Source organism: Phyllostomus hastatus, unplaced genomic scaffold (genome assembly GCF_019186645.2).
Source record: "Phyllostomus hastatus isolate PE091 unplaced genomic scaffold, TTU_PhHast_1.1 phas_contig_38, whole genome shotgun sequence".
NCBI lineage: Eukaryota > Metazoa > Chordata > Mammalia > Chiroptera > Phyllostomidae > Phyllostomus > Phyllostomus hastatus.
Window position 1 is genome coordinate 1,806,885 of NW_025333869.1, and position 13,186 is coordinate 1,820,070.

Below are 13,186 nucleotides of genomic sequence, written 5' to 3' on the forward strand. Positions count from 1 at the left end.
GTGCCCTCATCCCCAGACAGTTCTGTCAGGTAATCTTTCCTAGGCTGGTTTAGAAATCGACTTCCTATAGTTTGTATCCACCAGTCCTGGATCCAAACCTTGGGACAGAGTAAACAGTAAATCTCATGCATGCATATATGACAGCTCTTTATGTATTTCCAGGTAACTATCCTGTTCCTGGTAACTTCTTTTTTATGCTTCAAAATAATCCCCTTTCCTTCAGTGAGTGGTTAAAGAGGATTGATCTATATTCCTGTACAGAATGGTACCTGTCACTGACACAATGCTCCAGTCTAGTTAGGTCTCACCAGCACAGTAGGATATCTCCTCCTGTATAACTAATATACTAAAAGCCCATTTATCATCATCACCTGTCATTGTTGAATTGATATGTCACTGTCAGCTAAAATACTCTTACTGTGCCATTTTTGCCTTTTCTCCTTTTTTTTATATGTCCTCTGTCCATGGATTCCAAGTGATCAGTTTAACTCTCCTAACCTGCTTTTCAGGATGTATGTGTGTGTGTACTGTTCCTGATGGTAACAGATGCTGAGGGAGTCAGACAAAGAGGGCTTTGTTGGCACTGTGCCACTGGGGAGAATCTGCTGAAGCTGGAGCCCCTACAGTATGTCGTATTGGAATCAAACCTCTTACTGCTGAAAATCACAGGGCCTCTGATCTCAGCACCATCAGATAAGCTGCCAGAAAAATAACATCTTAGATATCCATTTAACAGGAGACAGAGGTGGTGTTGATAGAACTGTCTTGCTTTAAAAATTTCTATAAGAAGGCAGAAGAACCAAGTGCACAAATGACAAAACTAATGCAGAAGCACCAAAGAGACAGAAGCTAAAAGCATGGCAGAAACAAGGTCGGATCTCTAAAATGTGTTATTTTTAAAAGTATCAGACAAACACATGGTAGAGACTGTATACTCCTAATTATTTTCTGTCCTTTGCTCACAGATAAGCATCATATGAAAAGCACAGTATCTTTGGCATGAGAAAAGTACTTCCCCTTTGGCAAGGGGAAGGAATAATTATGGGAAAGGACAGACATGTTCTAGAAATCAACCTGGCTGCTGCTTGCCCTAAGCACTAGCATGATGCTGATTCCTAGGTTGCAAAGATGAGTGATGGTGTGAGGATACTAATCATGATAACATTCCATCCATGTCTCAACATTTATGGTTTTTACTCTCACTGCCACTATCCCAGGCCTGGTCCCATCAACTCCTAAGTTAGTCACTGAAAAAGCTTCCAGGATCATTTTTCCTTTTTTCACACTGCACCCTACTCTAACAATCCCTCTCTCCATCAGCATATTTATCACATTGTGCCTAGGCTCAAGAAGCAGCAGAAATCTCATTGCAGCAGAAATCTGCCTATTGAATGGAATCTGAACTACAAGGCCTTGTATTTAAGACCCTCCTCTCTTTTTCCTTTTTTGTACTCAGAATTGAGTTCTCCTTTTAGGCCCACATATAACACTTTGCCTTCAGCTCTCTTAAATTAAATTTTCTAACTTCATCCCTAATTCATTCCAGTCATTCAGTATATGATTCCTAAATCTGGAATCTCACAGCTCACCATTCACAAATTATAAAATTGCAAATAGTAATTTCATTCAGGTCACTAATTAAAATGCTGAATGGTGCTGGGACAAGGACAAAGTTAATGTATGGACATATTCATCATAAAAGAATATGTAATTCCAATTTCCAGGATTAGTTTTTAAAGCATTGGCTTGTTTTTCATGTAAAATGTGTATTTCAATGTAACCACACTTCTGTTTTACAACGATTATATTAAAATATTAAAAGGACATGACCCCCCTCTCCTTACATAAAAACAATATGGTATTGTTCAGGCTCTGCCTATGAAATCTGGATGCAAGGCAGTGTGCCCACCAAAATCTCATGATTTAAGTATACCAATTGTATAAAGAATACCCAAGTTCAATGTCTGAAGAGAAAAAACCTTAGAAAATTAAAGATTAAACAGAAAACAATATTAAAATTAGGTAAAATAATACCCTTAGAGAGATTTCAGTGGGTGTATCTTTAAAATTAGAAGTGACTATGCAATAGAAACAACAATAAATCTGGAAGAATTTGGAACTATGATTCTCAAAGTAAACCAGAAACTGTCCATTCTTAAAAACCATCCCCCTTTGTTACTGGTAGACTATCTTTCCAGAGTGTCAGGGGAGTCATCCTATCGACCACGATGGCAGCAGGGAGAGGTTCTTAAACTGACATGGCAGAAAGCTAGAAATATGAATGGATAGGGCCCTGAGCATGCCAAAAGCTAGAAAGATAATCATATTTTTAAAAAGTCTCACCTCCCTATCTCTAAATCTTGAGCTTGAGTTGGAAGATTGAGATGGTCTTTGAGACAGGAATCCACCATTCTCTCAGGTAGTGTAGCACCTGAATAAACCCCTTTTCTTTTGTACCAACGCCTGCCTCACGAGTTTGGCTTTTGGGGTGGCAGGCAGCCAAATCTCCAATTTTTTTTTATAACACCTTCTTATTTGACTCTTGACCTAGGGCAATAGCTACAGGAGACAACCAGTCAAAAGCTCCACCTTCCTAAACTTTGGTTGATTCCTTTTGAGGATATTTAGAGACCAAACAGGAAGCCGAAAAGGACGTGGCTGCAGGTACTTGTCATTTCTAGCCTAAGTCCCTCCTCTTCCTGGGTAACAGTGCTGAGTTCTCCCACATCTGCTCCGAGTCTCTCCCAGCAACTAAAGGAGGACAAGCTCACTAAAAAAGGCTCAGCTGGTAGAGTGACCACACCTTCATTTTCACCTCTGTCCTTAGTAGATGGTGAACAGTTTAAAGGGACAAGAAAACAAAGTTTGAAAATTAACTATCTCTAGTTTGGGGGATATAGCCTTATCACAAATGAGAGATATTTCACCTATGCCTCCGAAGAAGGTTAAGAGGACTCAAAATTCTCAATTTCTTTTACTCCCAGAAGAATTCATAGATTTAGAATTTTAGGCTCCAGTGGGCAAGAAGCTGAACCTGCCCTGAGGGAAGGAGGTGGACACAGCGGGGGGCTTGTGGCCCACTAATCTAAGCACCACAAGCACAGGGCCCAGGAAGATATTTTAACTCATAATTTCTTTTAAAATCAGAAGGAAAAATGAATATGACAGCAGCAAATATAGCTAGGACTGTAATAGTCTTAAGAATATAGTTTAAAACATCGTATTGTCCATTTTATGTTGTGTGGGCAGGAACCCACAAAAGTCCCAAAGCAGCCCTGATTGAGAAGTGACTCCACTGGTAAGGAGGGTGGTCGGTGGTTTGGGATGTTCTCCTGGGTTGTAAAGACTGGACCTAGCAAGCAGGGCACTCCAGAGGTATGAGGAGGGACAGGACAGATGTGAATACCCTTCAGGAAGAATCAGTGCCTGGCAGCTCTGCCTGAGGCAGAAAAGCAAACAGCCAGACAGGCAGTGAGTACTGCAAGTTAAGGTGTGGTCCTTGGACCATGAGCGCTCTCCCATCTCATCTGCCAGGATGGGCACAGCCCTCAGGACCCAGAAGCAACACTAGATTCAGATTTCCCACGAACCCCTTCACGTAAAAGCCTGAGCCAGATTTAATTTAGAAATGAGTATGTATCTTGTTCCTGAGCATTATAAGCAAAATAACTGATGATGCACACAGGCTTTTTGGGGAAAAGAATTTTGAGGGAAAAATATTTCATCTTAAATTGCTAACATAGTTTTAGAAGTAAATGGAATTCTTGGGGAGGAAACATGCTCTGTTGCAGGTGCTTGTCTGTCTGTCCCAGAAAGTAGCCTCTCCTCCAGCAGCATAAGGCATGGTAGCTCCTTGAATATCTTAACCTGAAGGAATTTCAGAAAATGGAGAAGCAAGAAGGTCGCTCTGACCTTCTGGCCTTCTGGCCCTTCTTCCCAAAAATGAGTCACAAAACTTTCTGTGAAAGGTGATCTCCCTGAACCAGGAAAAAGGCAGACACTTCTCACTGGATAGGGACCTGGGGACCAAGAAATTTGTACCAAGACTGTTAAACTTACCCTCATCTTCCCAGTTACTTCTCTACCATGTACTATTCCTCATTCAAAATCCCTCTATTTCAAGGGTGTCAAACTCATTTTCACCAGGGACCACATCAGCCTCACAGTTGCCTTCAATGGGCAGAATGTAATTTCAACTCCTTAACAGTTAAGGAGTGGTTACATTTATATAGTCCTAAAATTATTTTGGCCCTTTGAAGGGAACTACGAGGCTCATGTGGCCCCCCCATGAAAATGAATTTGACACCTCTGCTCTATCTTGTCAATTTTTCCTGCTCTGGTCATTTCTTCAGGTCCTCATTCTCTTGTGAAGGCTCCTATGTACATGTAAAAAATTTTAAAAATGGGTATGCTTTACTTTTGTTCATCTGTCTTTGTCAGTCTGATATTCAGACTCAGCCAGGGACCTAAGGGGATCAAGGAAAACCCCATCCTCCCCTCAAGGCACTGAGTTCCAAGTTCTAGGATATTATCTAGTTAATTTATCCCTAAATTGATGTCTATCTGAAGTATGCAATTTCTTAAGCTCTAATCAACATAAAACTTTTAAGATCACTTCTCTTTTTCTCCATTAGTGGTCATATTATCATTCCCACCACAGTCATTGAGCAAGGAAAATGACACTGAGTTAAAAGAAGAAACCCCCTGTCTAACAGATCTCTATGATAAAATCAAATGTGGACATGTCATACACAGCCTTACCAGTTTCTTTACTAGTAAACACACTTTAAAGAGAGCCATTTTTTTTTATTTTTTTTACTGTTGTTCAAGTACAGTTTTTGCTAATGACATTACAGGTAAAATAGTTGGTCATTTTAGACCTGCACAACTGTTTCCCATCAAAAAATGCCAAAAGCAAAGAAATTGATTACAGCATAGACAGTTGCCCTCAAGATACTATGTGACAACTAAGGACAATTAGAACTTTTAAAAATCAATTAACTAGATATTTTATTTGCCAAATATTAACATTACTATATTAAGAATTTAACAATTAAAATATTTAAACAATTTTCTACTACTGTAGGAAATATAATCAAAAACAAAATATCTTCTTAACCCAGAAATTCTCTCCACAAAGGTAGTAAAGAAAGTTAGTTCCTGAATAAGTGTTCAGCCACAATGTGATGTGCATCACAAGCAATTTGCAAAGACAGAAATGTCGCCCTTTTGTGTGTAGCCAAGCAAACACAATCCACTGCACTCCACTTCTCAAGATAAACAGTAGCCAGTCCTCAAATCAGAGGACTGGACAGCACCATTGGTCACACACAGTTCATCCTAGATAAACTTAGTAACTGGAGTAACCATCCATATTGACCAACTGACTTTATTCAAAGGAAAAATAAACTCATATATTTAAGAGACAGACAGCCTCCCACCAAGTTAGGCTAAGACCTTCCATGGATACTGGGAGATGGGGGCTCTCTTCCTTGGTGATTGCATTTCAAAGATATGGTCCACAGGTCCTTGAGAAAGACACAACTGGGATAGAAGTATAACCAAGGGCCTACCTAGTCTCCAGAAGAATTTGTGTATATTCCAAATAAATTAGAGGTACTTACCATTAAAACTTTTCAAAAGTAAATGTACTGAGTAAAAATGGATGGGAGTAAAACATCTTTAACAGGGAGAAGGAAGCTTCTTGCTTTAATTTGCATTTTGCACTTGTCCTTACACCAAATTGCACATTTTTGAAAGCCTGGAAGCTGGGCTACTCATTTCACAATGTACACATAACTTTTCTTTCATATAATATCATTCCAAGAAGGACCCTATCCTAAAGGAAATTACCTTTTCATGGATGAGTAAATTATCTACCAAACAACAAAAAGGAAGATAATTGCAGATTATAGAAAGCTGAAAATGAAATGAACAAGGTCTCATGAGAGAATTGATGTGTAGTAGAGAGAATAAATTTTCTTGGAATGGTAGGAAACACCTCTCAGCTTGTGACCCTTAATTAAACATTATGGAAAATGAGGGGTAGGGGCAGCCATTTGCAGGCTCAAAGAAGGGCTGGGGCATTATGGCTGGAAGCCTTGGGGAAGGTGGTGAGAAAAGGTGGAAGAGATAAGTGAAGCCCAGAACTGGAAGTGCATTTAGCTCTAAGAAGGAGTTGATCTTATTCTAAACATGGAAGGAATTTGCCAAAGAGTTCTATGGAGTAATTAATGACACTGGTAGTAGATTGTGGGGCAGGCAAGAGGCAAGAAGGGGACTTCACTTGGAAGAGACTTGGAGGCCTGGACAGAGTGGTACAGTTTAGATGGTCAGACAAACAGATTCAATATGCATTTCAGGCTTAGAACCAACATAATATGGTAATGGATGAGATCTGAGGGAAGGGAAGAACTAATAATTACCGTATTTCTAGGTTTGGACCTGAGTAACTTAGTGGATGGGAAAGACATGAAGTTTTAGTTTGGTTTGGTTTGGGTGGGTTGGGGTTGAATTAATGATTGGTTTGGTGAAGTGGAACAGATACCTGTTCTGGATGTAATGTATAATAGAAGCTTTTCGGACACCCATCTGGAGTCATCTGGATATCATGCAAGGGCACCAAACCAGAAACCTAAATGAGAGCCATGAGCAATGAGATGATTTATGTAACTGGTCAACAATAATGCAGTAGCTAAGATCTCTGAATGCTTACCTGTTATCCTGCCAAATGCCTCTGCAAATATCATTAATTCTGAGAATAGTACTATCATTATCCCACCATACAGATAAGGAAACTGAGGTTAGGAGGTTACTGGGGATAAATGACCTTCCCTAGGTCATCCAGCTACCATTTGCAGTCTAGGAAGCACACTGCTAAGTCCAACAATGATGCCATAACCACCCTGACATCCTCAGTCAACTCTTGAACCCTTTACATTACTGGACAGATTCTTCCTCTTTCATTTGCCAAGTCCCTGACAACACTTGATAGGTGCTACAATGAAACCTAACATTGTATTCTTTTACACTAAAAGAATTGTGGTCCTAACGAAAAGGGGAAAAATGACTATGAACACATCTCCTGGCTAATCAGCCATGGGTTGACAAGAGGGTTAACCCATCTTTGCTGGGCCCCTTGTGTAGAAGTCTCTGTGTTGAGACAATGCAGCACAGAGAAAATCACATCATGGACCTGTGCTCTCCAGTCACCTCTTTCCAATTGTAGAGAAAGATACACACACATCAACAGTTAAAGATGACAGATGGGTGTAGAGATGTGTATGCTAGATAGGCATAAAGAGATCAATGACTCATTAAACAAAAGTTACTGAAACCCTGTGTGCTCTGCACTGCTCAAGGACTTGGCACACAGGCACACCAGGACATACATGTGAGTCTTTTCAGTCTTTCTCAACCGCTGATCCCCCTTCCCAGGTCCTTCACATGCAAATCACACAGCTGTGCCATCTCAATCTCCAAGTGGTCCCCTAAGGCAGAGAGCATGGCTGGTCAAGTATAGTCAGAAAGAAGGGCCCAGACTGTGTCTTCTAAAACCAAAATCATTATTTTTGCATGATTCCCCAGTTTTTGACTAGTATGCTTAGTAGTAGTAAGTAGTAGTAGTAGTAGTATTGCTCCATGAAATATGTCAAATAGTGGCCTTAAAACAAGTTATGTTGATATCCTAACCTCTGGAACCTGTGAATATGACCTTACTTGGAAAAAAAGATCTTTGCAGATATCATTAAATTAATGAAGTCGGCTGGATTGGGAGTAAAAGGGAGAAAACTGTACTTGAACAATGATTAAAATATAAATAAATAAATAAATAAATAAATAAATAAATAAATATTAATGAAGTCAAGCTAAAGCCACCCTGGATTAATTGGGTAGTCTTACATCCAATGACTAGAGTCCTTATAAGAGACACAGAAAAAGACACAGACAGAGAGAAGCCACAAGAAGATGGAGGCAGTGATTGGAATGATGCAGCCATAAACCCAGGGATGCCAGGAGCTCCTAGAAGCTGGAGAGGTAGAGAGGACCTTCCACTGGAGCCTCTGGAGGGAGCATGGTCTGGGGACAACATGAGTTTGGACTTCTAGCCTCCAGAACTGTGACAGAATAAATTTCTGTTCTGTTCCTAAACCACCAAGTTTATGGTAGTTTGATATTATTAGCCCTTAGGACACAAATACACTCCCTTTTTTTAAAACAATTTTTTTAGAACATTCTAGATGATTTCTAGAACCGAGAAGCCAGCACATAGAATTCCCATATACCCTGTACTCAGTTTCTACTATTACTAACATTAGAATTACTAACATTAGTCTTGCATTAGTATAATTTGTGTCTTTGTTGTAACTGTTGAACCAATATTGATACATTATCATTAAAGTACACAGTTGATTCAGATTTCCTAAGTTTTTACCTAATGTCCTTTTTATGCCCCAGGGTACCACATCACAGGTCACTATCTTGTCTCCTTAGGCTTCTACATATTTTTGACCCAGCAATTCAATATCCAAGAATCTTCTGTAAGGTAACAATCACAGGTATGTGTAAAGATTAAGCCACATGACATTTACTGTTAATGCCTAAAAATAATAGAGGTACCACAGAGCTTTTGTTTATGTGAGCAGTAACTACCCATATCTACCACAGTAGAAATTAAACTGAGGAAATGTTTAAAACAGTTATTAATTCATGTAAAAATAATTATACCCACATTAATATATCTTTATGAAAAATAACTATATATTCTAAAGTGAAATAAAATCTATAATATTGATATTAGTTACATTTTTGCAAATGATATTAAATGTTTAAGAGAGATATATAATGTGAGCTGAGTTCTCATATATACATGCAGCCTGTTGCAGAACCAGAAGTCATGAAGCTCCTGGAAAACTCTGCTGTTCACCTGGGAGAGGGAGTCAGAAATGCAACAATATTTTAAAATTGTACTGAAAATATGTTTGACCTCATGGACTTCCTGACAGGGCCACAGGGAGTCTCAGGGTCAGACTTTGAGATATGCTAACTTAAAACAGCATAAATTGTGAAACTGTGATGTTATTTGATAAACAAAATATACCACACAACAAAGGATAAATGATTCTCCATCTTACTGGATGAGAACTCCTAATTCCTGCAACTGAAATGACAATGTGCTGTTGTCTTCTTGCTCTTTTCCTGTGCTAGCAGAAGTAGCCCCTCCCTCTAGGAATAGCCCTGTGTTTCTGAGTACCCCCAGCTTGCCAGTGCCTGCCTCCCCAGAGCCTTGGCTTCTGCAGGCTCTGTCCAGCAACACTAAACTTGCTCAAAGGTCTCATGTTTTATTAAATAGTCTCTTCCCTCTCCATCCATTTCTTTCTTTCTTCTTCCTTTTTCTATTACAGCATATTCCTTTTTTTATCCCCCCAACTTTCTAAGGTAATAAGGTGAAAATAAAAAATCACAGATATATGCAATATACAAAGTGGAAGTGCCCCATGAGTCCTAACCTCCCCTGTTGGGGACCATTCTGTGTGGTTTCTGAGACTATAGCCCTGCGAGAGCAAGCCCTGTAAGTCTCCCTGGAAAACCAGGTAAAAACGCAGGTGGCAGACATTACCCAACTCTAACACCGAGGGTTCCCATGGGATTCAGGCCCGATAAATACATTTTATCCTTTGAAGCTTGCTCTGCTTTATTTTATATAGCCCTGGTGATATAAATTGGATGTTTAAGTTCAAGGCATAAGGAGAAAACTCCTTACCTCGTGAAACACATCTTAAAGACCCTCTGGCGTCAGCATGACTAACAGACCCTGACTTATGGCAGATCTGTATTCCTTCAATACCTGTTTTTGTATGACTATAGTGTTTTTGACATTGATTGATGAACTATGTATGTATGCTGTATACACCTACACATACTATCCCCAATAAAAGCCATTTGGGAGAATGGCTTGGGACATTCCCCACTAGAGGGAATTGCTACCCCCTTTCCCACCTGTTCAGTCATCTAAACATCAGTGGCTCCAGACCCAGTCATTTCTCTTGACCTGATTCATCACAGTAGCCCTGGCCCTCGACAGTTCCACAGGAAAGTCAACATTCCAGCCAGCCTTCCATTCTGCACTGCCACACACAGTGTCAACCTGCTTTCCTCTCTACCACTCATGTCCATCCAAGAAATCACTAGTGTTTCAATTCTTCCTCCAAAGGTAAATTTTCAAGACAATGTTTTCTACCCAACTGCACTATCATGCTTCAAATCCAGCACCTCTTTGCCAAGTACCATACCAGCTTAAACATGTAACACCCTTTCACTTAAAACACTCCATTATGCTTAGTAAAAAATGTACATGATCTGAGTCTGATTCCTTGAATCCTATGACTGACGTAACCATCCAGGTGGGGAGCTGTGTGGCTTGGATCAGGATCTTGGCAGTGGCAGTGGAGACAAATGGCCAAGTCAATATATATTTTGGAGATAGAACAAGACTTGTCCACATATTGGCTCAGGAAATACAGGGGTAGGGTAGAAAGAGACATCAGGATAAGCCTCACGGTTTTAGCTATAAAATGTGGTTCAGTGATGGTATCAATTTTCTGAGATAAATGAAACTGGGAACAACCAGGTTGCAGATGAAAAACACCAAAAGTTCAGTTTGGGGGACATTAAGTTTAGGATTGTGATGACAAGTCCAATCAAGTCTGTAATCAGAGAAATAAGAAAAACTGAGAGGCATCAATGAATATAGGGCATATAGACATCACTTAAAATAATGAAAGGGTAAGGTCACTAGGAACAAGAAAGGAGAAAACTGGTTAAATAAAGTTATACTGAAATATAGTAAATAGATGGTGACTATCCAAAGAAGAATAAGTGGAAGATCCTGAAGATTATTTCTTCTCTTCCTGCATATACAGTGTCTGGCAGAAGTAACATCTGCTTGAGAGTGGTTGGTAAGGTATGTGAATGCCTCACACAAGATGAACAACAATTTAAACATTTCACTTAAAATGTCATATGGTGTGCTTGCATGCTATATTGTTATCTTACAGAATTACATGCTTAAGATTTTGTAATAAACAATTTTATGATAAAAGGGGCATTATTTGTGCTGGACCCTGTACACTTTTGATAAATCTATGTTATTTAAAATTGTTTAAGTTAATCATGATTCTGGAATTCTATCAAGAAATTTTGAAAGTAGAATGATGTCATTTGTAACAACTTAGTCTTCATAAGAAAAAAATCTACATAGTAAGAAGGAGATGTTGATTTCCAGTGGAAATCTGTTTTGAAAAGTTTGATGTTTTTTCAGTTCTCTTTTGAATACTTTTCATGGTCATGGGTGATGGGCAATTTATGAGCACACCCTTATTAAGATAATTTAACACTTGTGCCAAAGGAAGATCAAGTATAGACTGCATCTAGACCTCTTGAGAGTGAAATGCTGTATTTAGCGGCCACTAAAGGTGTCTGACTTTTCCCAGTGCAGGCAGGAGGACTGAGACTAAGCTGAAGCTCCAGCAAGGAAATGAGGTCAGTGCCCCATCCTGCAGGTCTGGGAAGACTTAGATTCTTAAAGAAAGAACTTGACAATTGCTCTTCAAATTGTTAACATCCTTCTCTTACCAAAACAGTGTTCCTTGAAGAACATCTTACCACCTTTTCTCTTCCTCCCTCCCTCCCTTCCTTTTCTTTCTATTTCCTGTGCCAAACCATAATCCTCCTTCCCCCACCCCTCCCCCTAAGTCCAGATTCCATGATTACTGTTTTATTAAGACAGGACTGAGCAACTGGACCCCATGTTCTGGGTAGATCCTATTTTTCTCAGGTCAAACCTCAGCAGAGAAACCCACTCCTGCTCATTGGAGAATTTTCCTGTTGACACAAAACTAACTGGTTATGCTAATGGCATTCTCAAACTAGAAGGAGCAGGGGCCAGGAAGGGCAGGTCTGGATTTTCCTCAGGAAAAGGAAGTTTGGATATTTCTGTCAGTTACCAATCATAGCAACATAACTATTCAATTGTTTGAACAGAGAGAAAAGTATAAGTGCTTATATCTTTACTTTCTGGAATTTCTAAAAATCAAGTGGCATATCTTATGTATTTGTGCCATGAAAACTTTATCTTGGTTCTTCACTAATTTATGAGGTACTTGGAATGAAAATGTGGTTTAAATGACCAAATGTTCTGATTGTTCAGAAAGGACACAAATAAAGTGAGTAGAATATGGATTTATTTTCCTGCCCTTTACCAATCAGAAATTCAACTCCATCCCATGTACCTTGTCTTCTTTTATGAGTTATTAAGATAAAATTGAGTAACCTCATACACTGTACCACACTGTACATTTTCCTGTACAACCACAGGAAGAACAATTGTCTCACATAAGCTGTCAAACCTTAATTTTTCTTTTTTTCACATACTTTTCTTTCATGTGTGTGTGAACATTTAACTTCTACTCTCTTAGCAAACTGCAGTTACATATACAGTGTTGTCACCTACAGTCACCATGTTTTACATCAGATCGTCAGACCTTATTCATCTGTAGTTGGAAGTCTGCACCCTTTCCCAATATCTCCCTGTTCCCCCACCCCCAGCCTTGGCAACCACTTTTCTGCTCTGTTTGTATGAGTTTGACTCTTTAAAAAAGATTTCACATATACTATGAGTTTGACTTTTAAGATTTGACATGTAAGTGATATCATACTGTACTCGTCTTTCTCTGACTTATTCACTTAGCATAATACCTTCAACTTTCATCCATGTTACTGGATATGGTAAGATGTCTTTTTGTGGCTGCATAATATTCCATTATATATAGCCACACACACATGTGCACGCATGCATGCAGGCACACATACACACACACACATGAATATATATAATGGAATATACATAATGGAATATTACTCCCAAGATCATTTGAATCTATTTTCACTGAAGTGATAATATGTATATATACATCACTTCTTTATATTTTCATCTACTGATGGATACTTAAGTTGTTCCCATATCTTCATTATTATAAATAAAATTTTTCACTTATTAAAACCAAATGAGAACTATGACATTTTCTATTCCATTTGTATTTTGTATACTGTTTTGAACATATTTTTACTACTGTGATTTGTTTCCCATTAGCTTTCAGTTCAGTGACTTGTCAGTGATTCATATGGC